Source organism: Lissotriton helveticus, chromosome 3_1 (assembly GCF_964261635.1).
Source record: "Lissotriton helveticus chromosome 3_1, aLisHel1.1, whole genome shotgun sequence".
In the NCBI taxonomy this organism is placed as follows: Eukaryota; Metazoa; Chordata; class Amphibia; order Caudata; family Salamandridae; genus Lissotriton; species Lissotriton helveticus.
This window is the reverse complement of record NC_136061.1, coordinates 480,627,996-480,654,663: the sequence shown is the minus strand read 5'-3', so window position 1 is coordinate 480,654,663 and position 26,668 is coordinate 480,627,996. Positions and strand designations below refer to the sequence as shown.

At 42.9% G+C, this 26,668-nt stretch overlaps 1 pseudogene; it reads right to left on the bottom strand.

Annotated features, from left to right (window-relative positions):
* LOC144823208 (homeodomain-interacting protein kinase 2-like) overlaps nucleotides 1-26,330 on the bottom strand; it is a 117,937-nt pseudogene extending 91,607 nt beyond the window's left edge.
* Nucleotides 26,331-26,668: the final 338 nt, after the last annotated feature.

Here is a 26,668-nt window from a genome sequence, read left to right as displayed (position 1 = left end):
CTGTTCCCATGAGGCACAGGGTCATACTGATTTGCATATGGCCATGTCTGAACTGGGGTGGCTGAGTGAGCTAAAGAATGGTGATGGATTAAACCCAAATCAGTTGACTGGGGGTGAGTGTTTGATTTGCTCAAACGTTCCGTCCGTCATCCCCTTTTGTATCGCTTTGTTAGCCCTAAGTTGGCAGGGTATGCTCAGACGTGAGTCCCTTGCTCACTTGGCCACTGGATTCAAGATAGCCTGGCTGATGAGGATTATGAATCCGAAACCAGTCCCAGGATGCTTGTTTCCTGTCCAGGGAAGACATGGCTTGGCAGTTCGGGCTGGACTATTCCCATGAGGCACAGGGTCATACTGATTTGCATTTGGCCATGTCTGAACTGGGGTGGCTGAGTGAGCTAAAGAATGGTGATGGATTAAAACCCAGATCAGTTGATTGGGGGTGAGTGTTTGATTTGCTCAAACATTCCGTCCGTCATCCCCTTTTGTATCGATTTGTTCGCCCTAAGTTGGCAGGGTAAGCTCAGAAGTGAGACCCTTGCTCACTTGGCCACTGGATTCAAGATAGCCTGGCTGATGAGGATTATGAATCCGAAACCGGTCCCAGGATGCGTGTTTCCGGTCCAGGGAAGACATGGCTTGGCAGTTCGGGCTGGACTGTTCCCATGACGCACAGGGTCAGACTGATTTGCATATGGCCATGTCTGAACTGGGGTGGCTGAGTGAGCTAAAGAATGGCGATGGATTAAACCCAGATCAGTTGACTGGGGGTGAGTGTTTATCTTGCTCAAACGTTCCGTCTGTCATCCCCTTTTGTATCGATTTGTTTGCACTAAGTTGGCAGGGTATGCTCAGACGTGAGTCCGTTGCTCACTTGACCACTGGATTTAAGATAGCCTGGCTGATGAGGATTATAAATCCGAAACCAGTCCCAGGATGCTTGTTTCCTGTCCAGGGAAGACGTGGCTTGGCAGTTCGGGCTGGACTGTTCCCATGAGGAACAGGGTCAGACTGATTTGCATATGGCCATGTCTGAACTGGGGTGGCTGAGTGAGCTAAAGAATGGTGATGGATTAAAACCCAGATCAGTTAATTGGGGGTGAGTGTTTGATTTGCTCAAACATTCCGTCCGTCTTCCCCTTTTGTATCGCTTTGTTCGCCCTAAGTTGGCAGGGTAAGCTCAGACGTGAGACCCTTGCTCACTTGGCCACTGGATTCAAGATAGCCTGGCTGATGAGGATTATGAATCCGAAACCGGTCCCAGCAGGCTTGTTTCCGGTCCAGGGAAGACCTCGCTTGGCAGTTCGGGCTGGACTGTTCCCATGAGGCACAGGGTCAGACTGATTTGCATATGGCCATGTCTGAACTGGGGTGGCTGAGTGAGCTAAAGATTGGTGATGGATTAAACCCAGATCAGTTGACTGGGGGGAGTGTTTGATTTGCTCAAACGTTCCGTCTGTCATCCCCTTTGGTATAGCTTTGTTCGCCCTAAGTTGGCAGGGTATGCTCAGACATGAGTCCCTTGCTCACTTGGCCACTGGATTCAAAATAGCCTGGCTGATGAGGATTATGAATCCGAAACCTGTCCCAGGATGCTTGTTTCCGGTCCAGGGAAGACATGGCTTGGCAGTTCGGGCTGGACTGTTCCCATGAGGCACAGGGTCAGACTGATTTGCATTTGGCCATGTCTGAACTGGGGTGGCTGAGTGAGCTAAAGAATGGTGATAGATTAAACCCAGATCAGTTGACTGGGGGTGAGTGTTTGATTTGCTCAAACGTTCCGTCTGTCATCCCCTTTTGTATAGCTTTGTTCGCCTTAAGTTGGCAGGGTATGCTCAGACGTGAGTCCCTTGCTCACTTGGCCACTGGATTCAAGATAGCCTGGCTGATGAGGATTATGAATCCGAAACCGGTCCCAGGATGCTTGTTTCCGGTCCAGGGAAGACATGGCTTGGCAGTTCGGTCTGGACTGTTCCCATGAGGCACAGGGTCATACTGATTTGCATATGGCCATGTCTGAACTGGGGTGGCTGAGTGAGCTAAAGAATGCTGATGGATTAAACCCAGATCAGTTGACTGGGGGTGAGTGTTTGATTTGCTCAAACGTTCCGTCCGTCATCCCCTTTTGTATCGCTTTGTTAGCCCTAAGTTGGCAGGGTATGCTCAGACGTGAGTCCCTTGCTCACTTGGCCACTGGATTCAAGATAGCCTGGCTGATGAGGATTATGAATCCGAAACCAGTCCCAGGATGCTTGTTTCCTGTCCAGGGAAGACATGGCTTGGCAGTTCGGGCTGGACTGTTCCCATGAGGCACAGGGTCAGACTGATTTGCATTTGGCCATGTCTGAACTGGGGTGGCTGAGTGAGCTAAAGAATGGTGATGGATTAAAACCCAGATCAGTTGATTGGGGGTGAGTGTTTGATTTGCTCAAACATTCCGTCCGTCATCCCCTTTTGTATCGATTTGTTCGCCCTAAGTTGGCAGGGTAAGCTCAGAAGTGAGACCCTTGCTCACTTGGCCACTGGATTCAAGATAGCCTGGCTGATGAGGATTATGAATCCGAAACCGGTCCCAGGATGCGTGTTTCTGGTCCAGGGAAGACATGGCTTGGCAGTTCGGGCTGGACTGTTCCCATGACGCACAGGGTCAGACTGATTTGCATATGGCCATGTCTGAACTGGGGTGGCTGAGTGAGCTAAAGAATGGCGATGGATTAAACCCAGATCAGTTGACTGGGGGTGAGTGTTTATCTTGCTCAAACGTTCCGTCTGTCATCCCCTTTTGTATCGATTTGTTTGCACTAAGTTGGCAGGGTATGCTCAGACGTGAGTCCGTTGCTCACTTGACCACTGGATTTAAGATAGCCTGGCTGATGAGGATTATGAATCCGAAACCAGTCCCAGGATGCTTGTTTCCTGTCCAGGGAAGACATGGCTTGGCAGTTCGGGCTGGACTGTTCCCATGAGGAACAGGGTCAGACTGATTTGCATATGGCCATGTCTGAACTGGGGTGGCTGAGTGAGCTAAAGAATGGTGATGGATTAAAACCCAGATCAGTTCATTGGGGGTGAGTGTTTGATTTGCTCAAACATTCCGTCCGTCATCCCCTTTTGTATCGCTTTGTTCGCCCTAAGTTGGCAGGGTAAGCTCAGACGTGAGACCCTTGCTCACTTGGCCACTGGATTCAAGATAGCCTGGCTGATGAGGATTATGAATCCGAAACCGGTCCCAGCAGGCTTGTTTCCGGTCCAGGGAAGACCTCGCTTGGCAGTTCGGGCTGGACTGTTCCCATGAGGCACAGGGTCAGACTGATTTGCATATGGCCATGTCTGAACTGGGGTGGCTGAGTGAGCTAAAGAATGGTGATGGATTAAACCCAGATCAGTTGACTGGGGGGAGTGTTTGATTTGCTCAAACGTTCCATCTGTCATCCCCTTTGGTAAAGCTTTGTTCGCCCTAAGTTGGCAGGGTATGCTCAGACGTGAGTCCCTTGCTCACTTGGCCACTGGATTCAAAATAGCCTGGCTGATGAGGATTATGAATCCGAAACCTGTCCCAGGATGCTTGTTTCCGGTCCAGGGAAGACATGGCTTGGCAGTTCGGGCTGGACTGTTCCCATGAGGCACAGGGTCAAACTGATTTGCATTTGGCCATGTCTGAACTGGGGTGGCTGAGTGAGCTAAAGAATGGTTATAGATTAAACCCAGATCAGTTGATTGGGTGTGAGTGTTTGATTTGCTCAAACGTTCTGTCTATCATCCCCTTTTGTATATTTTTGTTCGCCCTAGATTGGCAGGCTATGCTCAGACGTGAGTCCCTTGCTCACTTGGCAACTGGATTCAAGGTAGCCTGGCTGATGAGGATTATGAATCCGAAACCGGTCCCAGGATGCTTGTTTCTGGTCCAGGGAAGACATGGCTTGGCAGTTCGGGCTGGACTGTTCCCATGAGGCACAGGGTCAGACTGATTTGCATATGGCCATGTTTGAACTGGGGTGGCTGAGTGAGCTAAAGAATGGTGATGGATTAAACCCAGATCAGTTGACTGGGGGTGAGTGTTTGATTTGCTCAAACGTTCCGTCTGTCATCCCCTTTTGTATAGCTTTGTTCGCCTTAAGTTGGCAGGGTATGCTCAGACGTGAGTCCCTTGCTCACTTGGCCACTGGATTCAAGATAGCCTGGCTGATGAGGATTATGAATCCGAAACCTGTCCCAGGATGCTTTTTTCCGGTCCAGGGAAGACATGGCTTGGCAGTTCGGGCTGGAGTGTTCCCATGAGGCACAGGGTCAGACTGATTTGCATTTGGCCATGTCTGAACTGGGGTGGCTGAGTGAGCTAAAAAATGTTGATAGATTAAACCCAGATCAGTTGATTGGGGGTGAGTGTTTGATTTGCTCAAACGTTCTGTCCATCATCCCCTTTTGTATCGCTTTGTTCGCCCTAAGTTGGCAGGGTATGCTCAGACGTGAGTCCCTTGCTGACTTGGCCACTGGATTCAAGATAGCCTGGCTGATGAGGATTATGAATCCGAAACCGGTCACAGGATGCTTGTTTCTGGTCCAGGGAAGACATGGCTTGGCAGTTCGGGCTGGACTGTTCCCACGAGGCACATGGTCATACTGATTTGCATATGGCCATGTCAGAACTGGGGTGGCTGAGTGAGCTAAAGAATGGTGATGGATTAAACCCAGATCAGTTTACTGAGGATGAGTGTTTGATTTGCTCAAACGTTCCGTCCGTCATCCCCTTTTGTATCGCTTTGTTCGCCCTAAGTTGGCAGGGTATGCTCAGACGTGAGTCCCTTGCTCACTTGGCCACTGGATTCAAGATAGCCTGGCTGATGAGGATTATGAATCCGAAACCGGTCCCAGGATGATTGTTTCCGGTCCAGCGAAGACATGGCTTGGCAGTTCGGGCTGGACTGGTCCCATGAGGCACAGGGTCAGACTGATTTGCATATGGCCATGTCTGAACTGGGGTGGCTGAGTGAGCTAAAGAATGGTAATGGATTAAACCCAGATCAGTTGACTGGGGGTGAGTGTTTGATTTGCTCAAACGTCCCGTCCGTCATCCCCTTTTGTATCGCTTTAGGCTTAAGGTAGAGGCCGAGCGCAAAACATGGTACTTTAATACTCCAGAGGATGCGTGGGACTGGCTGTACGGATGGTAGATAGTTGGGGACCAAGGCGCCCCTGACGGATGCGGCAAAGCTGGAAACCGCAGAAACATATAGAGAGCCTACAGAAGGTGCAACGCCTGATGGCCCGAAGAGCGTGCACACTCCGCAAGGGCAGCTTCATAGGAACACTCCTTCAGAGACAAAATGCCTGAACCCATCTCATCAATACAGATTGGTAGCAGTCATGGTCCGTGGGATCTAATGCTCCCAGATGCTGGTCCATAGTGGTCAGCTGCCTATCCAAGTATCCAAAAAAATGAGGCAAGCGAGACACAACGAGAAGAAAGGGGAACTAACATTGTAATGTATTTCCACCATGTCTTGCAATTATATGAGTTTGGGGTTCACGGGATGGGATCACTAGGTCCACACCCCATCTTCCATGGGAGGGGAGGGTGTCAGGCAATCTGCAGTGTTGTGGGGCGTGTTGTTCAGACAGAGTCATGTCACACATCACATAACTCAACCCATAATTTATCGTATCTCATGGCCTGGCAGAGACAGTTAAAGCCATATACACTTGATAGACATGCAGTCCACATATCAGATAGTGAGATGGCGACCTGGAGGAACATGTATACTCTTGTGCAAGCACTTCCCTCTTATGGTGGACCAAACCCACATAGACAAGCAGAGCTGCTTTGCAGCCATAACGGGCAGCTGGGAAGGAAGATATTTCAACATTATGTCAGTGTATGTCCCCCCAGCACTCCACAGGACAGCTCTCCCTGACATGAGCAGAATGATACTAGATTTACCAGAGGGTTATCTGGTGATAGGAGGTGGCTTAAACATGATGCTCTGCGATCAGCAGAATCGCCCCCCAACTAGGTGTTCTCCTCACTCTAGATCCAACCTAGCCGACTTCTTGGCTGCTCTCAGCCTCGTAGATGTATGACACAAAACCAACCCTCCTACACAGCACTACACATTCTACTCCAGAGCTCATTACAGTCTCTCCCAAATATTATAACACTGGGCAAACAATTGAAACATTTCAAAGACATACCACACTCCCTAATCTGGGCGTGCTAGCTCTAGTGACACCATCCTCGTGCAAGATAATTTCACTCAACCCTTGGTATTTGAAGTCCCCGCATATCACAACAGGCCTCATCAAATCCACTGATGATTATTTTACAGGCAATGTCTGGTCAATGTATTCACCACTGATGCTTTGGGAAACTTTTAAAACAGTAATAAAGGGGCAAGCACTCTCACACAAAATAGGTCACAAAAATGGAAAAGCTTGAGGAGCATGAGAAAGACCTACTATCCTATTACTAAACATGACACTTACTCCAGACAGAACAGCCAAACACACACTTGCCATAAAACGATAGGAATATAACAACCTACTAACAGAGGCGGCCAGGGCAACATACCTCTCGACACAACACAAAATATATGAACCTGGCGGCAGGGCAAGAAAACTCCTGGCATGGCTTGACATGGAGGAACAAGGAGATTGCTGGATGACCACACTAAAAAAAATGTGATGGTACCATACTGATGGACCCACAGGAAATAGCAGATGCCTTTGCAGTGCATTTCAAAGAACTGTATTCCCCTACCAGCCAGGCCGAGGACTCCAGACAACACCTGGTAGATCTTCCATTTCTGAGTCTCTCCCGGGAGGATCAGTGGATACTTGAGGCTGACCCCACTGACAATTAAATCATTTCAGCTATCATCACCATACAATCGGGGAAAGTGATGGGGTTTAATGGCTTCCCCATTGAATTTTATGAATTAATAGCACCAAAGTAACTCCACACCTAAGACAAATGTATCTCGAAAGTAAACAGCGGGGAATACTGCCCCGGTACCAAAGATTAGCCTCCATAGTAGTGATACACAGGAAGGGGAGACCAGTGGATGACAGGAGCTCCTACCGACCATTTCTTTGCTCAAAGCGGAGGTCAAAACACTGGCCAAAATATTTTTGACATGTTAGCTCCAGGTCGTGACTAGACTGGTGCAGTCAGACCAGTCGGGATTCATGCCGGGATAGAATACGGCCCTGAACCCATGCCTCCTCCATCGATTGATGAGTCACAGGGACACTGTTAAAGAAGATATAGCAATACTCTCCCCGGACGCCGTTACCATCAAATGGCCTTATATGTTTGCTGTTCTCGCATGTATGTGAGAAGGTCCAAATTTTATGAGGTGCATCCGGCTGCTATATGGGGAGCCATTGGTAGAGGTAGTGGTTAATGGGCAGATGTCCACTGACATTTTCCCTCAGCCATAGAACTAGGCAGGTCTGCCCCCTGTCATCTATATTTTTTGCCATCGCACTGGAGCCCCTGGCAATCTGGATACGCAGGGACCCGTTGGTCTCGGGACTAAAGTGGACAAAGCAAATACAAGGAGATGATGGACGGAGCGCTGAAGCTTTTCAGACACTCACCGCCAGTCAAGATCTGGGTTGAATCTATCATCGTTCTTTAGCTCACTTCGCCACCCCAGTTCAAACACAGCTATATGAAAATCAGTCTTGACCCTGTGCCTCATAGGAGCAGTGATGTCATTTGAAATGTCATCAGTGATGTCATCAGTGATGTCACTGACCATGTCATGAATGATGTAATATGTGACGTCATCAGCAGTGCATTGCGGGGCTTGGGTTATAGTTAGCTGAACTAACTATAACGGTGAAATTTCTCTGGTTTTATATGAGTGAAATGTCCAACTAACTATAACGTCATTGAAACCTATGGCTTTTTTTTGTGAATTTCAATGGTTTTTTAAATGGTAATTTCTAACTATAACGTCCCCGAAACGTATGGTTTTTTCAGTGAATTTCAAAGATTTTTCAAAAGCTACTTTCTAAATATATCTTCCCTAAAACCTACTAATAATAATATTAGCGGGTACTTGTATTAGTAGTTAGGCCATTCCATAAGTACATGACTAGTAACTGGATAATGATAGTGCTGTAAAGAGAGTAAAGAGAGTGCATGGTGTATTTATGGTGTATTTATAAGTGCTTTGGTAATAACGAAGTGATTAGATAAGTACACTGTGCTAGCTGGGTGCCTCCTTAAAGTCTATATGGATAGTGCACAGACAATTGTAGCACTGATTGGGTTAGTGCTTGGTCCAGTGTATGAGTCCATCAGTAGTGACTGGATGATTACAGTACTTCAAGGAGAGTGTATGCTGAATTTATAAGTACATGGGTATTAGTGGAGAGATTTTATTATTGTATAGTACTGGCTGGATGACTGGAGATGGGCATGGGGAGTCACAGTGTATTTGGTAGACTGCAAGGGTCGTACCTGGGTAGATTACCTGTGTAAAAGTAGATATGAAATTAATAGTAATATATTTTCACTTCTTTTTTTAAATGCAAATTTAAAGTATTTTAAACTTTACCTCTGTTATTACACATAATGTTATACTTTTCGCAACACAATATAAGTATACAATTACATCACATATTCAATTTGCCATTTTTTGCTGTCTTCAGATTGTATTGAAATTCACCATGAACAGGGATTTCAATGTAATCATCAGGTGACAGCCGGCAAAAAAATACAATCAATAAGATTGTTAAAAAAACATACTTCTCTTCAAAATATCTACAACCAACGCAACTTGGTATTTACATTTTCACAAATAAACATCCCTAGTAACATAGTTTATAATACAAAGATCAAATATATCACCACCTTATTTTGAACACAATCTTTCAAATGCAATACGAAAGAACAGAATTAATAATTGAAACCGTAATTACGAACATCTTCCCTATTGGCCGAATGATGTTCCTGAAAATATTTCCATTGAGAATAAACTTTGGAATTCATATACACACCTTCCCAATAGGCCGAATGATGTTTAATTTACAATGAGGATAACCAGCATACACTTCTAAAATCATATTCACATGTTTCCAATAGGGTGAATGATGTTTCTAAAATCATTTGTAGTGGAAATATTCAAAATATACTCAGTAATTCATGTTGATATCTTCTTAGAATGATGGCATCATAAACAACTGAAATGTATACTGTAAATGTGCATCAATACATAGTGTCCATCCTTTATTGCATTTTAAATAGACAGTATACTGTCCAGATGTTGAAGTTGGTCCATTCTGGAAAACAAAAGCTACTGTTTTAAAAGTTCATCCTGAAATTGACACTTGACCTGCCACAAAATGTTTTATTTTGGTTTCCAATTTTGTTCCATCTGCTCTACAACGTTGCAGCATTAATATAATATATTGTCCACATTTTTCTATGAATAATGTTGACAACATTTCTGATTTGCACTGAGTACATTCCATATGTTGATTAGCTGATTTCACTAGTTCGTTGAAAGATACTGTTTTCAAATCTGGCATTGTCAACTATATGAATCGTTCAGTGTCTATTTTAGTGGTAGATGAAAATGAACAGCTGTCACATCTATGAACCCATCTATAACGTTGTCCAAAAAGATTTTCAATTTGTATACCTTCATCTTCTAATACTAAAAGCATAAACATAAGAAATTCCTGAGCACCTTGCTGTACATTCTGTGTGAATTGTTAGGAACAAGAACATATATCTAGAAGATTCCGCACATCAGAAGCAGTATGGATTTTAATTTTATCAGTTTTCAACTCCTCAAAAATATAACGTAAAAAAGGAGCATCTTTTTTCTCGATTTTCAATAATTGCATGCTGTAGATTTTCTAAAAAACAGACAACTTTCACAATTACATTAGCATGGCAGTTGATACCTGAACTATTTTCTAACTGATATCCTACAATATTAGCAACCGTGTTCCCTTCTATTTTCTTTCCTGACTTGTCATTCTTTTCAATTCTTTTTTTCTTTGCAACCTCAGTATAATCTTTTTCATATTTTTGTTTTGGACGTATGAAATGTTTTTCATAAATAGGATATTCACCTAAGTTAGGAGCATAGAGTCTTTTTCACCTGAAACAGCTAGGAAGTACACTCCTACCCTCTCAGCCGGATCGCTCCTTTGCATTCTGGTACATGTATTATTCAGGACAAAGTTCGTAAGTATTTCACCAAGGTTGGTGCAAGTAGGTACTTGGTATAAGGTATCTCTAGACACGAGACACGATTTGTGTTTCTGGATAATATCATTCATCAGTAGAGATCAGTTTGGGGTGGCTTTAAAGGCTGCCAAACAACACTAACAGGCTTTGTTGCCTCTCGGGCGTGCAGGTGCATCACCAATAGCTCGTCAGCTACGGAGGCTCACGGGAGCCCTTTAACAGGAAACAGCGAGGGAGCACACTCCTACCCTCTCAGCCGGATCGCCCCGTTGCATTCTGGTACATGCATTTCGTATGATTCAGGACAAAGTTCGTAAGTATTTCACCAGTCTTCTTAACCTATTGTACTCTTTTACACAATTTACTTCTGCACTAACCTTTTGCTCATCAAAATCAATCAAATGCAATCCTGATAACGTTCTTACTCGAGACAATGCAACGTACGCCATACCCTCTTTAAACACAATATTTACCAAAGCATTGTCTACACTTAAACCTTGAGATTCATGAATAGTCACTGCATATGCTAAACAAACAGGAAACTGTTTTCTACGAACATACAAATCTTTTACAAGCAAGAAACGAACACAGCAGTGTCAAATTTGTTTCACGTCTTCAATCTGATCAAATGTAATCTTCAAAAATTTAATCTCATCTCTATTTGCATTTCTAACAAAGTCAACAACTTTACCCATTGCTCCATTTACTAAACCTTTTTCAACAACTTAATTACGCCATAATATTACCCAGCAGTTTATGGAGACATATAAGGTCTTTTCCAAACCAGCAGTCTTAGATATTGATTTTTCCAAAGAGTCTAATTTTAACAGCAATTTCTCTGACAAAAGAATAGTTACTCCTTTATGTTCTATTTTATCGATAGCTACCATTTTCTTTATCGGTTCATTTTACAGCTTCAACAGTCCTTCATTTAATGTAGAGTGTTCTTTCAATGTTGGCATAAGGCAAATTATAGATTCCTTTTCTGCAATTCTTCTGTAGATTGTTTCAGCTGCAATATTTTCTGTTGGAAACAAGTTTTTAGTACCTGACTTTCTAAAGCATTTTTTCCATCCTTTGTTAAGACACCAGTTCTAATATTTTGAAGAATATTTCCATAATCTTCATCATTTGCTTTCGCATGTTCTTGATAAGTTCATTATACTCAAAATAACTTCAAATATTTACATTTCCAGTACTTCCCAAAGGTTCTTTAGTGTCGTCATGAAGAAGGTTTTTAAAAGCAGGTTGGCCATTCACAGGTGTAAGTTGTAGTAGATCACCAAATACAATTACATGTTTTCCTGCAAATAAAACATCGTATTTTGTTTTTAAAACATGCTGCATCCTTAAATGTACAAACGCATTCATTACGTTTGAGACCATGCTTACTTCATCAATTACCAGAAGTTTAATTTTCTTTAATACTCTTGAAACTTTGAAACAAGCTTCTCCAGATAGCTTCTGGTATTCTAATTTATTTTCATGTGCTACTGGTAACATAAGTAGACGATGTAATGTAATCCCGTTAATGTCATCTGCTGCTAACCCAGTTGGAGCAGTTACAACACAAGACAAATGTGAACTGTTCTTTTCTGTAGATATCTTTACAAACATTTTATCAAGAAACTTTTCCCTGTTCCAGCTTGTCCACTGATGTACATAAGAATAAGTCTAAATGATGTACATTGGCAATCATTCTTTTCATGCAGTAATCCATGTTCTATCAGTTATGTAACTTGGTGATATATTTCTTTCTGTTCAGTATTCTGATGTTCCTCTAAATTTCCCAAATCAATATTGTCCTGTTGTGCTTGCTTCATCACCGTTTCCACTTCACTCATTGCTATTGCCGCTTCATTTTCAAGTATGGCTTCTCCTATTGAATCTTGACTTTTTGGAGCAGAACCCTGACTATCTTGAGAACTATCTTTAGCTATTTCAGCTGCAATCTATTTTTTCTTAATTAATCTCTTCGTTCAACATTTCGAGATAATTTGGAAAAATTGTACATTTAATGCTATTTTTACGCGCATTGAAAGAATCCTCATAGCAGGCAAAATCTCTAAGTAATTCCATTTCAGTCTGCCAAGGTTTGAAGAGTTTTAAATATAAACAATGGTTCTGTCGGATATGCACCTAGTTGCCTTAAACCATGTACATATCTGAAATCTCTTGTAAATGTAAATTGATACTTGTATAGCGCACTACTCACCCGCAAGGGTCTCAAGGCGCTTGTAATCCCATCCTGGCTTTCCCTGTGAGGTGTCCACTCCTGGGCACCCCCAAGGTGGAGGCCAGGCATCCTTAGCGTTGTGGGGGCCGTTGTGGAGATTAAGCAAGCTATTGCCCAGAGTTGCAGAGTGGGACTCCATGATTGGAACAGGCACCGAGGCGAGAATTATCAGGTCCGTGTAATTTTTGAGCTCAAGACCCGCCTAGGCGGGGAATTGAACCCTGGTCCCGGGCTAGACCTCTGCATCAGGGTCTGCTGCTCTAACCATTGAGCCACACTTCTCCACCTCTTAAAACCAGTGCATCATAATATTTTGCATCAGATGAGGTTATTTACATAAACTAGTACATACAAAACCAAACCAGCAGAAGAGGGTCAATGAGGTTTTAATCACCAAGTCTACTTATTCATGACTTATTTCTTGTCCTGACCCACATATAAATGCATAGAAAAGTCAATCTTCACCTATTATTTTACAACAAACGGCGCAACAGAGCAAGTGACTGAATTGTGACAATTCGTGCATAGGTGATAAAAAAGTGCTTTATATACAAGTGAGTAAAAAATGGGAGTGAAGGTAGAAATCAATTCAATAGGCCAGGTATTTCTTAAGTTCAAAGATCATGTAGTCCAGTGTGCTAAATTATTTAGCTTTTGTATCCTGGATTCAATCAACTGGTCCTATAGTCTAATGTCGTCAACGTTTCGACCCTAATAACGCCTGATTTGCAGGTCTGTACGGGTCTTCCTCAGGACAGGAACATAGGTAAGGGTGTAGGCGCCTATTAATCCAGTGGTGGATTAATATTCAGATTGTATCTGTCAAGCTGTCATCAAATCAGATTAATCCTGAAGGATTATTTCCAAAGAATCAAGCTCGCGTTATTTGGCATGATTCGCCATATAAGTAGGCACTTGGAATTGTTGGGAGATCGCTTGTTATCCAGCCCTCGAATCCCACTCGGTGTCTGTTAGCGTATCTTTAATTTGACGATCAGCCGCATGGTATTCGGCGATCGATAAAGGTAAATTATCGTCCGTTGATGAGCCCGCTCGCGATCACAGTCCACCAAGGTCTCCGGTTACAATTGAGGACGATTGAGGAAGGTTTGAAGAGTAGCGGAAGAGCTAAATACAAAAATTCTCTTTTATCTGGTGTATCACAACTTAATTTCCTGTGATTATTCAGATTTCCTTTGTCATAGTTTACCAAACATCCTTCAGATCTAATTACAGCATATTTTCCTTCATTTATATTTTCTGTGACATTTTTTTAAAAACTATATTGTTGCAGTATTTCATATAGACATATGTTATCCAGGTATGGACATCTATTTGGATAGTGCATATCCAACATATTTGTTTTCAAAAGATCTGTACTTTCCGGTTCATTCAGTGCCAAGTATTCAATTTCTTGTACAGATTGCAAAACTCGATTTCGTGCTGCAGCAAGACCAGGACTTATCCAGATGATTCCTCTTGAGTTTGAATATAAATTTGCAGATGTCAATCGATCCGACCATTCATAGGATCCAATTTTTCGATGTGAAAGCATCTTCAAGCTGAAGCTGTACAATTGTTTGCTAAGTGTCTTCTCCTGCAAAATGTCCTCCCATATTTTTTTCAACTCTGTCTTCTCAGACTTGGTAGTATATGACGTGACATAGCAAGCAATAGCAAGTGAGTTCTCTACAACATTTTGTTTGTCCATATTTGCATTCCACATCTTCAAAATCACCGGATTGTAATCATTAATGTACTTTGATTCTTCTGTTCTTTTTAAATTGTAAGTATTTTTGGGTGATTTTTGATTGATGGTATGCCTTATTGCTGACATAAAACTGTTCAGTCTTCCTTTAGAAATTACTGGAGTGGAAAGCCAAATCGACATTTTGTGTAAAATGTATCCTTTGACTTATATTTGCGTTGAAAATACTTCCCACATCGATGACTCTGAAACCGTAAAACTTGCTGTTTTAAGATAGTTTCTCCTCTTGTTTTTGGAATTGCACAGGTAACATACTTCAATCTATACTAATATAATAAAGAGAGAGCCCAAACCTTTGAGGCGGGAAAGCTCAAGAACTACAGCACCAATCGGAACACCCAATACAGCATTGCAAACTACAGTATCAGCAGATGGTCATAGGCTATACAGCAGCCCAACATATACATTAGAAGAAGAAAAGAACATTTTGCGAAAAGTAGTCCGTTGTGGGCGTGTGCGTTGTGGGAATCGGCAAAAGAGAAGCGTTCTGTGTGGGACTAGCGTTCCAATATGAGTGGGCGTGTCCTTTAGCATTTTTGTGGGCGTTGGACGTTAACGCGATGTTGTGCGTCTAAGTGGCGTAGGCTGGAGCGGCCAAACACGTTTGGGGATGGAGCGAACACATACGTTCAAATATTGCAGGGGCGTAGGCTGGAGTGGCCAAACACACTGGAGCGGCCAAACACGTTCGGGGATGGAGCGAACACCGGAAAAACACATTCGTGGCTGGAGCGTGTGAAGGTACAGTGGCGTCGGCTACAGCATGCCCGAACAACGTCGGGACGGGCTGCTAGTAAAAGATAGAACAGTCTCATCCAAATCAGTTCCAAATTTGTGTGCCTCCTTGATCCATAAAAGCATAGGTATATGAGGAGCACCTCTAGCTTGGTATTCTTTTCTCCAAAAAAAACAATAACTTCGCCAATAGGTGGATTTTCTTTTATTACAGATGAAAGACATCATTTATTCAAACCTATGATTAAAATATATGCCAACATTTACAGGATCCAGGGAACACAGTTCTCCAGCTGTTTTCAATTCAATAATTTCTATATTTGAATTTGTTTCTCGTAGAAAATCCAGTAAATCATCCCATGCGTTCTTAGCACAACTAAGTGTAACAAACCATGTAGGGGTCCCGAACTTTCTTAACATACATTTTAATTCTGCATGCCATCGATACCAATATTCATTAGTGCCACGTTGACATGCCATCAAATAAATTAACTGTGATTCTAAATATTCGTCTCTTCAACTTTGTCCATAAATTCCTTTGCAGAAATATGTAAAAGATGCATTCCCATTTTTAATATATGGTTGACTGCATATGAAAGTGCAGACAGATCACTCTCAAATAAAAGATGAAACAAATATGGATTACACTGATGAAATCTTGGGTCTTCTGAGTATAGTCGTAAAGTATGATATTCTGCAGCTGGAATCTGAACTGGTCGTTCATCATATCGCCCACCTTTTCAACAGCTGTGGAAAACTAAGAGCTTCCAAACTTTATTCCCACATACTCATGGGAGTTCCTTTTGCTTTTTTCATCTGGAACAATTCAATAGTATCTCCTATCAGTTCTTTTGAATGTAGAGGGCGTATAGTATAATGTTCATAAATGTCTTCTTTTCTTGACTTCTCCCCTTTTTCTATTTGTCCACTTGAAATCTGTGTTTCATCTTCTAAAGTCATTTCTTCTTCTACATTACATTTTTATAGGTAATATTATCTACTAACTCTTGCCATATTTTCCGACTCTTTGTGGGTATATCATTAACAAGAATGACTACAGGTACAGTATTCTCTCTTTCTACACCAACAATTTCAAAATGTTTCTTAAAATCTAAAGGTAAATACACAACTCTTCCTTTTAAATCTATTTGTAGGTCTGTTGGAGGCAGCTTACCTGTTTTAGGCACCATACGAGTTATAGCCTGAAAAGGGTGCACAGATTGTATATAGATAGCCTCATATGTATTTAAACCTTTAAGTTCTGAAGGTATAGCTACTAATTCTAAGTCATTAGAGACAGCTCTAGCTGGCATTTTGTTTTCTTCTAATATATTGTAACAATATTTACAAATACATTGTAGAGTACCTAACTCAAAACTACGTTCCACAAACAGATAAGCAGCAAATTCTCTCCATTTATCATTGTTTTCCTCCTCACTTTTTATAAACACACCTACATTCCTACTTTGAATTTTATAATGAGTACGTCGGCAACAAATACAAACATAGGGGCCTATTAGGATGGCCATCCTGTCGTGGCAATGGACCGTCCGCCATAAGGGCGGAGGTCCCGTGCGTCGAATTAGGATGCACCCGCCACAGTGGCGGGGGCATCCTGCATTTTCAGCATTGCGGCGGGCGGTGCTGAAAGGACCGCCCTGAGGTTCCGTGAGAATCGTTATGATGTTTTGGGCATGATCGAATATGGGCAAGTTTGGTATCTATGAACCGTAAATGACGAGTTTAGTAAGTGTACGCGTTTTCGCTACACTACTAGGAAGGGTTCGTCTTATTTACGCGTTTCTTCATCTGAACCCTCGGGTTCCATTTTAGATACGGCATCCATTTTGTTTCTTGCCCTCACGTAGTTAGTTAGCAGGCAACTGTCCGCGTCATGACCCTTAGTTCCCTAGCCTTACGGAAGATGCATATTCCTTTCATGCGTCTTTTATGACTAGGGGAATGACATTGCAAAGGCAGATGGCTCCGCTTGAGGGTAATCTTGCCGTGCCGGTCTATTGTTTCAGCCGTGCATGTGCTAGGATCGAATCCTTTGATCCTGTGATCATGCTTCCGATATTACCCTCACACTCTTTTCTCTACTGTTGCCTGTCTTCCTTGCAGCTGTTCTTGTCTCTTTCTTTCGTCCGTTTACAACTAGAGTGGAATGTGCCTAACGGTGAGAAGATGTGCTTTTACAGTTGGGAACCGGCAATGTTACTGTAATTATGTTCCGGGTTTCAAGAAGTCCTTTTGAAGTTTATTGTGGGAACTGAGTTGTAACCTTTTGTTCGCATGTTGTGCAACGACGAAAATGTGTATAAAAGGAGCGATCCACATTTGCAATTTGAAGCAGACTCTCAGAACCTACACTCTGTTGTACTTCTTGTGACTTTTGCCTCCCTGCAGTAATAAACGCTGATCTTTGACGCCGAAGGAAGTGTCCCGTGTCTCTGTCATTTGTGCGCTGAACAGGTATCCCACGAAGGTTTCAGGTGTTGTTCCCTGGCACCGCTGGACCTTAGAAAAAGTCCAGTCCTTCAGCCCGCCGCAATGCTAAAAATTCATGTTGTGCGATTCAAAGCACAACATGACAGGCACCGCGCGGTGCCTGCCATGTTGTACTTTGAAACGCAGGGGGGTACCATAGGTACCCCCCATGTGCACCCCCACCCCCTTCACCCTGGGGGCCCGCAACGGGCCCCCTAAGCAAAGACCGTATGCCTTTCCATGGCGAAGGCATTCCCCAAAGCCCATCCTAATATGGCTGGCGGTGTCTGATAGACACCCCACCATTTTAGACCTTTTCCGCCACGGTCGCAAGGTGACCACGGTGGAAAAGCGGTGGACGGTCTTCCCATCCGCCGCCGAAACCCCCAGCCATCCTAATGTGGCGGGGGTAATTTCAGTGAGGATGGCGGACGGATTGCCCAGCCGGGCCGGCGGTGGCTACCGCCAGCCCGGCGGGGGCAATCAGTCCGCCATCCTAATCGGCCCCTAAGTTAGGATTTTCACCAGAAACTACTTTAAACTTTGTTATTTCTTTTTCAGACTTCACATCAGTACTATCTTCCACCTCTTCTTCAACACCTACACTTATCAAACTGTCACTTTCTCTGCACTCCTCTTGAGCAGCAAAGAAACGTAACTACATATCATCACAGACTTTTTTTACATCCAACAGTGAACCATGCAAAAGAGCTGAATTAATTTCATTTAGACATAATGCAGGACTTTTCACAGAGAATAATCTTCTAACTTACTTCTACATTTCTGACTGATGTACTGCTAACATTCTCAAATGATGAAACCGACTTTGACACACTTTCCTAGAAAGACAAGCCAGAGAATGACCTTGCAACCCTGTATTTTTTCTCACTTTGCAAGAATCCAGTCCTTGTAATATCTTAATCTTCTGTTTCACAGTTTTTCTTCCATATTCTCCTAAGAAGTTTACTAAAATATCAATAGATTGTCGACGTATACTACATTACAATCCCATGTAAACACTGGAGCCTGGATACGTCTCCCTTGAACTTCCTCAGCTATTAATTCTTCAACATTTCTAGGAACTATCTTTTCTTTCTGAATTGGATAACCATCTCGTACCTCATAAGAATGACCGCAGGTATCAACTGCATGCACTAAGCTATTTTGTTGAAAATAACTTTCTTCATTAAAAAAGTTTCTGTACTAGAAGTATGCTTCCATTTCCCGGAAAATATTTTACAAAAATGCTTCTATTTACAATTCTTTTTCTCTTACATTTGTCCTTTATACACTGCATTATTGTATTTAAAGTCTTTTTAAAATTAAGATAAACAATAACACTTAGAATCTATTTTTTTTCTGTAAAATTCTGATCTCCTTTTATTTATTATTTTAGTAAATTCTGGAGTACTTTTGTATATTCGTTTTCGAATTTCTGAAAATTGTTTGTTCCGTATTCCAACATAATTATTTTTCCAAAAGTTAATTCTTCTACTTTTTTGAACATTTTTCTTTTGCTTTTGTTTTACTGTTCATATTCTGTCTGTCTCTTCTATATTTTTAATATTGAAAACAGTCTTTGCAAGTTTTTTTAAAAAAAGCGTTACTTTTCTTACCAGAAGACTTTTTCTTTGAACATCCATATTGTACTGTATCTATATTTCTCTTTTCCCTTTTTTTCAAATAAATCTCCTTTCTTTCTGTTCTTTTTCTCTGCTGTTTTCTCAGCATTGTATCTTCTTAATAATGATGCAAAATATCTCTAAAAAAATAAAAGTTTTGAAAACAGGTTAATATAATTAAAATAATTATATACAAATATTAAAATGTATAATTATAAAAATATTCACATATATAATTATAGAAATACATACCAAGAAACTACATCAATGATTTCCACAATGGAACAATACTACCTGCATAATTGTGGTCTATGAGTATGTGAAAGACACTACAGCACAGCATTAGTAGTACACATTTGATTCTGTAACAGCATGATTAGAACCTGTAACATTCCATAAATACATGGAAGGTGAGTAAAACATTACAATACTACAAGTAGAGTGCCTAAGTGCATTTATAAGTACTTATATTTTGGTGGAGTGATAGGATAAGTAGATAGTGCTGGAGAGGTGATTAGAAAACTGCATGGGACAGATTCCTACACTACATGCATACTAACTGGGTATTAACACCAGTGTACCAATAGTATGTAGCTTGTTAGAGGTGTGCATAGATAGTGCACAGAATATTGTGATTTGGCTGGTCGTTGCAAATATGGGAAAGTGGTGTTTTTGTGTTTTTTTTCAATGGGAACGCATACTCTGAACATCATTAGCGTTAGTTGTGGCTCTCATTTGTGCCGATTTGTTTGGCAGAAGGTATCAAATGGAAAAGTGGTGAGATTTCCAGTTTTCAACAGGTTGAGGATGGCATAATAATTAAAAAACACAGGAAAAAGATAGATGTAATGAACATTATAATTAGAAATTAGCATTTAAAAATTATCAGAATGATCAGAATATTGTAACTGCACTTCTATTACCGGCTAGGCCATTCCATAACTACATAACTACTAACTAAATGATTACAGTGCTGCAAACAGAGTGCATAGTGCATTTATAAGTGCGTAGGTACTGGCAGAGTGATAGCATAAGCAGATAGTGGTGAATGGGTGATAGCAGAACTGCATGAGACAGAAAGGATGACTTCTAGACTGCTTGGTTGCTAACTGGGAATTTAAAAGAGTGTATCAATAGTATGTAGCTCGTTAGGAACACTTACGGGCCGGTGGACTGGCTCATAGAGCATCAGCATCGACCCGTCAGCTCGCAGAAGGAGAACTGTGGACCAGCTAGCACAGAAACAACTGCGAGCTGACTACTCTTGTGAAAAGTGTGTGCCGTTGGCTTGCAAAGGGATAGATGTGGGATAGTGATGTGGAGAGAGTGAGCGTAAAGTGATTATCTCGTAGAGACAGCTGCGCCATATTTCCAATATTGCTTTATAGAGGTAGCACTGCGGACTGGCTCGCAGAGAAAGGGTTGAGAGTCCACCAGTGGTTCCAGGAGGGAAAGCTATGATCCAGCAGGCTGGCTCCCAGATGAACACCTGCAAGTCGACTAGGTGGTTCATATAGAGAGAGCTACGGACCGGCTCACAGAGGAAAAGTTGCAGGCAAACAGGCTGGCTTGTAGAGGAAAAACTGCAAGCCAACTCGCTGGCTCGTACAGAGAGAGCTGCGGGCTTATTCACAAAGCACAGAGAAACAGTTGCGGGCCGGCTGGCTTGTACAAGAAGAACTGTGAGCTGACTGCCTGCTTCCTAGAGGGAGAACTCTGGGCCAGCTCACAGAGGAGCAGCTGCGGGCCAACCAGTATAGGGAGAGGTGCGGGCCGTCCACTTGTAAAGTGATATTTGCATGACCGTCATATGGGGAGAGGGAGAGTAAAGAGGGTATGTCCCAGAGAGAGCTGCAGCATATTTCCACTGTTGGCTTGCAGAGGTACAACTGCGGGCCCAACAGTTTGCAGAGCAAGGGCAGCGATCCAACCGGTCATTCACAGAGGTAGAGCTGCGGGCCAGCTGCCTGGCTCATAGAGGGAGAGCTGGGGGCCAGCTCACAGAGGAATAGTAGTGAGCCAGCGAGCTGGCACGTAGAGGAACACCTGCAAACCAACTGGCTGGCTCATAGAAGGAGACCTGAGGGCCGGATCACAGAGGAACAGTTGCGGGCCGGATCACACAGGAACAGCTGTGGACCGACTAGTATAGGACAATTGCGGACAGTCCACTTATAAAGGGATAGGTGCGGAATGGTGATGTTGGGAGAGGGAATGTGAAGTGGGTATCTCATAGAGAGACAACTCCGGTACATTTCTAGTGTTCGCTTATAGAGATACAACACTGACCTAGCTCGCAGACCAACAACTGCGAACCGACCGGTAGTTTGAAGAGGGACAGCTGCGAGCCGACTGGCTGGCTTGTAGAGAGAGAGCTGCGGGCCGGCTCGCACAGGAACAGCTGTGGGCCGACTAGTATAGGGAGAGGTGCTGGCCGTCAACTTGTAAATGGATAAGTGCAAGAGGGTGATGTGGGCAGAGGGAACATGAAGGATGTATCTCGTAGAGAGAGAGCTGCGGTATATTTCCAGTGTTGGCTTGCAGTGGTACAACTGCAGGCCTGAGGACTCACAGAGGGACAGCTTATTCCTAAAACCATATAATTTTTTAAACATATGTCACGTCCCTTTTGTACCATACAAACTCATTACTACCTTCTCTATACACTACAGATCTCACCACCAACCCAATAAAAGTATAAGTGCAATTTTTCTTCTGGATAAAGCTCTAATATTTAATTTTTATAATTTTTATAAACACTATTGGGTGCACAAAATGGAGGATGTGAGATGTCGAGAGTAAACTGAGGAGTAATTCCTAAACTTTCATTCTCCGATTCATTTAATATACGTATAGTCAGAGCTTTGAGTGGGATACAAAAATAGTGGCAATCTAAAAGACGCACCAGTGTACAATACAGCTAAGACCGGGCCCACTTAAAAGCTTGCTTATATTCAGCACTGAGAAGAAACGCTCCCCAACAAATTCCATTTGATAACACTACCAAAATCCAAAGCCTCCCAGTAACACACAAGTCTTCACAGATATTGAAATCTACCTCTCAGTATAAAAAAATGACACCACAAATTGTCCACATAACATTTCTGGTTTTTGTTCCATCCACTAGTGCGTTGTAAATTGGGGGATCAAATCCCCTTGAGTCCTGAGGGTCCCTGGCGTCAACTAGCCCACCATCTACCCCCAGTAAGCACGACAGAGGGACTCTCAGTGTTCAAGAGGAATTAATTCCCCAACTTTCACAATATATATCAAAATATTGACCACATTATGTTGCTCTAAGGAATAACCATATTTTAAATTAACAAGGTTTGCCACTATTTACATATCCTCTGTTGCCCTCACATATTCCCATGTGCTAGATTAAATAGTTTAAGGTCCCATTTCATGTTAGAGTAACTGCCTCTGTTTGTTACCCTACATCATTAGGTATTATCTAGTACAGAAGTACCTCATCGTTATATGTGAACCAGAGTCCCCTGTTTTAGTTACATAGGTAAATAGTTAAAAGTTACCTTTCACTTACAGACCATCTTGGGTCTCTTAGGACTTATCATTTCTCATGTGTTTGCACTATAAATGTCTGATCACTCTATTGCTATCTATAAATCAGATGTCATCCTCATACTTACCATTACAAACATTTCTTCATTTTTTACTAATCACTGTTCGTGAATAAAACATCTTAACCAACTAAGAGTTCTTCACAATCTTGGGCTCTCTATTTACTCTATTTAGTGTTTAATCCGTCATTGTTGTATCAATTTGAACTGTATTCTTTATCTTTTTGTTGACATAGCAGAATATATCTGTATTACTGATGTAACCAGATATAGATAATAACATTCATGAAATATGTAATTATTATCTATCAGTATAAATATTTACATACCTGAAGGCATACTAAAAAAATATTAGATTATATATGTCTGATTTCATAACTGTTTGTCTTTTAATTTATTTAAGTCAGACTCTTTAAAATGTAATTTCATGTCATACAACTATAGAATTATATGTTTAGAATTGTTTTTATGAATTTTAGGATTTGTGGCCTTACTTCCTGACGAAGGCTCTACACACGCCGAAACGTGCGTCGAACAGTATACAGCTTCGCCACAGTTTGTTTATTGTATTGTATTTTATGGAATATAATTGTTATACATATATATGAGTTGTATTTTATTATTTTTTGAATATCTACATTATTTTTACTTTTATGTAAGAAATACTAAATAAAATAATCATAAGAATTTTTTTTAATTGTTTTTATCGGATTGATTATGTTTGTTTGACATTGCTGACTTGAATTATGAGACACATATTTTTGTATTAGCCTATTGTTTATTTGACTGTCTAGAAAAGATACCCATATTGTGTGGTGCCTGGCTGAGGTTCAGTGGCTGCTGCTGTTGGAAAGTGTGGATCCCTAGCCGCTGCTGCCGGTATGAGATGGCTCCCGACGAGCCTCCTGAAGAGTGGCTGCTGGTCGCACTCCCCAGGTTGGAGGATGAAGGCTTGGAGTTGTATGCTGGTGTGGTGTGGCTTGTGGTGATGTCTGGCAGTAGGCTATCACATTCCACAAGCACTACACTGGGCTGTGCCTTTAGTGGCAGCACAATGATGGTGTGAGGATTCCCGCTTCAATGTGCATTCAAGGAGGCTTTGCTTTCGGCATGATGATTCACAGGCTGGCGCTGTTGTGCTGCCTTTGGGCTGATGGTGCTAGACGTGTCAGAGTCAGGAGAGTCGTTCACAATGACATAGCTTATGACATTCCTTCTGTGCTTAGGCATGCTGGCAGGGGCATGCTTTTGCTTCTCCTCCTCGGTCGTGTCGCTGCTGATGGTAATCACGCTGATGGCGGGGCTGGGAGTGTCCGGGATGATGATGGTCTGTCGCTGGCACTCCTGGGTGGTGCTGGAAGCCTCGTCACCCCAGCCACAGGTCACCGAAACTGGTGGAGACTGGGATGGTTTGTGGCACAGAGCAGAGTGGTGGCGTGTTCTCCTTCACAAGCTTAGACCGCTGAGGAGAGCTAGCACCGTGGGACGAGGACACTTCAAATGTTGACGTGTTCCTGGTTGATGAGTGGTGCTGCTTATTCTTTCAGGAAGAGGAAGTGCTGGTTGGCTGCTGCCTCATCACATGTGCCACCCCCACATTTAGTGGCTGAGAGGAGGGAAGAGTGACATGACCTTCCAGCAGAGCAGGCTGTTGCATGATGGGACTGTAATGTCTACTGTGGGCATGGGAGTTCCTCCAGTCTGACAGCTGCTGAGTCCCTGCTAGGGACTCTGGGATTACTGCTGCATGTTGGACAGAAGTATGCGCAGCCACTCCAATCAACTGCTGCCAAGTTGGGGGTAGCAGAATCTGCTGGGTACCACTGGGCCATGCCTGAGTGAGCAGCCCGGGCTGAATCTGAAGGGTCTCAACCCCAGCAGCCTGTGTTAGGATGGGGAGGGCATTGTCTATTCGCACCGAATATCCAGCATGCTTTGCAGGGGATGCCTGTAAACCTTGGAAGCCTGGCAGGTGCACAATGAGGGCTTGATGGAATGGGTCAGGCCGTGTACAAACCTGTGCTGTCCCCGCTGGCAGAGGCATGCTTCTCTGGGCCACCGTAGCCATGGATGCCACCGAAAGCTGATAGAGTGCAGATTGGTAATTTAGTATAGAGAAATGGTTATGGTAAGGGTGGCACTTTGTCCATGACGGTCGTCTCACAATACGCATCCAGCCGGCACGTATCGGAACCTCTCATCTACATGCGGATTCTACTTCCCGGGGAAACGCCTCTTTGTTTCTATCTGATATTTTGGCATGGAACATTTGGAAGTCCCTAGATCAGATTCACATCAGATTTTACCAAATAAAACGAGGTTATCTTTCATTGCCAAAAGGGCACCAACCTTTCGAAGTTTTTTTGTTTAAACATAAGAAGCGGCCGGAGCTATTCCTATCGAGATGATCATTATGTACGCCCAAGTCCATCTCTAACTACCCTCATTTCTTGAGAGACTCATATCTCTTTACATGCCGTTGACTGCCATTTCATTAGTACCTGATATCTGGACTAGACATTCTCAATTTGATCAGTTTTCAGTGCAATAAGACGGTGACCTGATGGAGGCGATAGTGCCGAAACGCGTGTAGTCCTATCTACCGCCTTGCCTCCATCTACTTCTGTCTATGTTTTGTTTGTACTGTCCACTATTTTTTGTATAATGAATGTTTGATTGAATATAAAATATTTTCATGGTTCTTTAATCATGATATATCCTAGCTGACTTAAATATAAAATCTAAAACAAAGAAAATATTGCAAATATAACAAAATAAAATGACATGAATTTTGCATATTTTGGCTCTACAACATTGGTTTTTGGGCTATAATTTTGGCTAATCAAGTGGGGCGGTTCTCATTTTGGTTTTTCAGCCCTAGAATTGCTTCTGTCAATAGTTTGAATAACTCAGCTATAGACCTTTACCTATAATCTTGTGGTGGTGGGAGCCAGGTTGTTGGCCTTGTGTCTTATCCTAGCTTCTGCTGCCTGCATCTCCAGATGCCATTCTGAATCCATCGCTCGTTGAGGACACTGTTGAGCTGGTTGTTGAAGGTCATGGTTAGGTTGGTGGACGTGCTTGGTGCCACATGGATGATGAATGGCGTCTTGCTCTGGTTCACTGTGTTGTATAAATTGACCCTTCTCTTGCAAATCTCCATGTTCTGAAAGCAGGACTGGACATGTGTGCTGTGTGGGAAGTCCAGCAGATGTGTCATGGTGACGAAGGGGCTATTCAGTATTTCTATGGGGGTTATCCTCTTGTTGGCATCAATCGTTAACATGTTCAACAGATCAATAAACTCCTGTCAGTCTGCCTTTTGAATCAACATATCGCTTCCCTCCAAATCTGTTGACATATTCTCCTGTGTCATGTCATCCAAATAATTGAAAATGTACTTCTTGGCATCCGACTTAATCCTGGTTTCCTTTTCATGATCATTAGGTGTCTTTAGCCTCCAGTTGGGATAGGGTGAGTTGGTGTCTCTGTTGAAAAACCTGGTGGTCTTCATCCCAACACTTACCAGATACTCTGCTGGAAATCCCTGCGTCTGTGAAATCTACCAGATCTGGTCGTATTCTGAAGCACCAGGATACAGGGGCCATCCCAAGAAGAGCTCCACAATGACGCATCTCAACAACCACATTTCGATAGCTTCACAGAACGGAAAGCCCAGGATGATCTCAGGAGCCCTCCATATACAGGGGCCATTGGTGCAGGGTGGGTTGTGCTTAATGGCAGGCGCGAGGAGAGGGGGCAGGTTTGGTCTCTGCTGCTGCTGCAGCCCGGGCTTTGGTCTCATCCAGTGCTTCTGCCTTCCGCAGTGCAGACACCTCCGGGAAGCAGGGGACGGGGCATGAGGTAGGCTCAGGCTCCAGCGGCTCTGCCTGTAGCTGCCTCCTTCTGGCGATGCAGCATCCCAGGGCCGCAGGAGTATGAAATCTGCGCTCCGCTCTGGGTAGAAGACATTCACTGGAAAGTGGGATCCACCTGCGAAGGAGAGATCTTGTTGAAGAGATCCTCCAA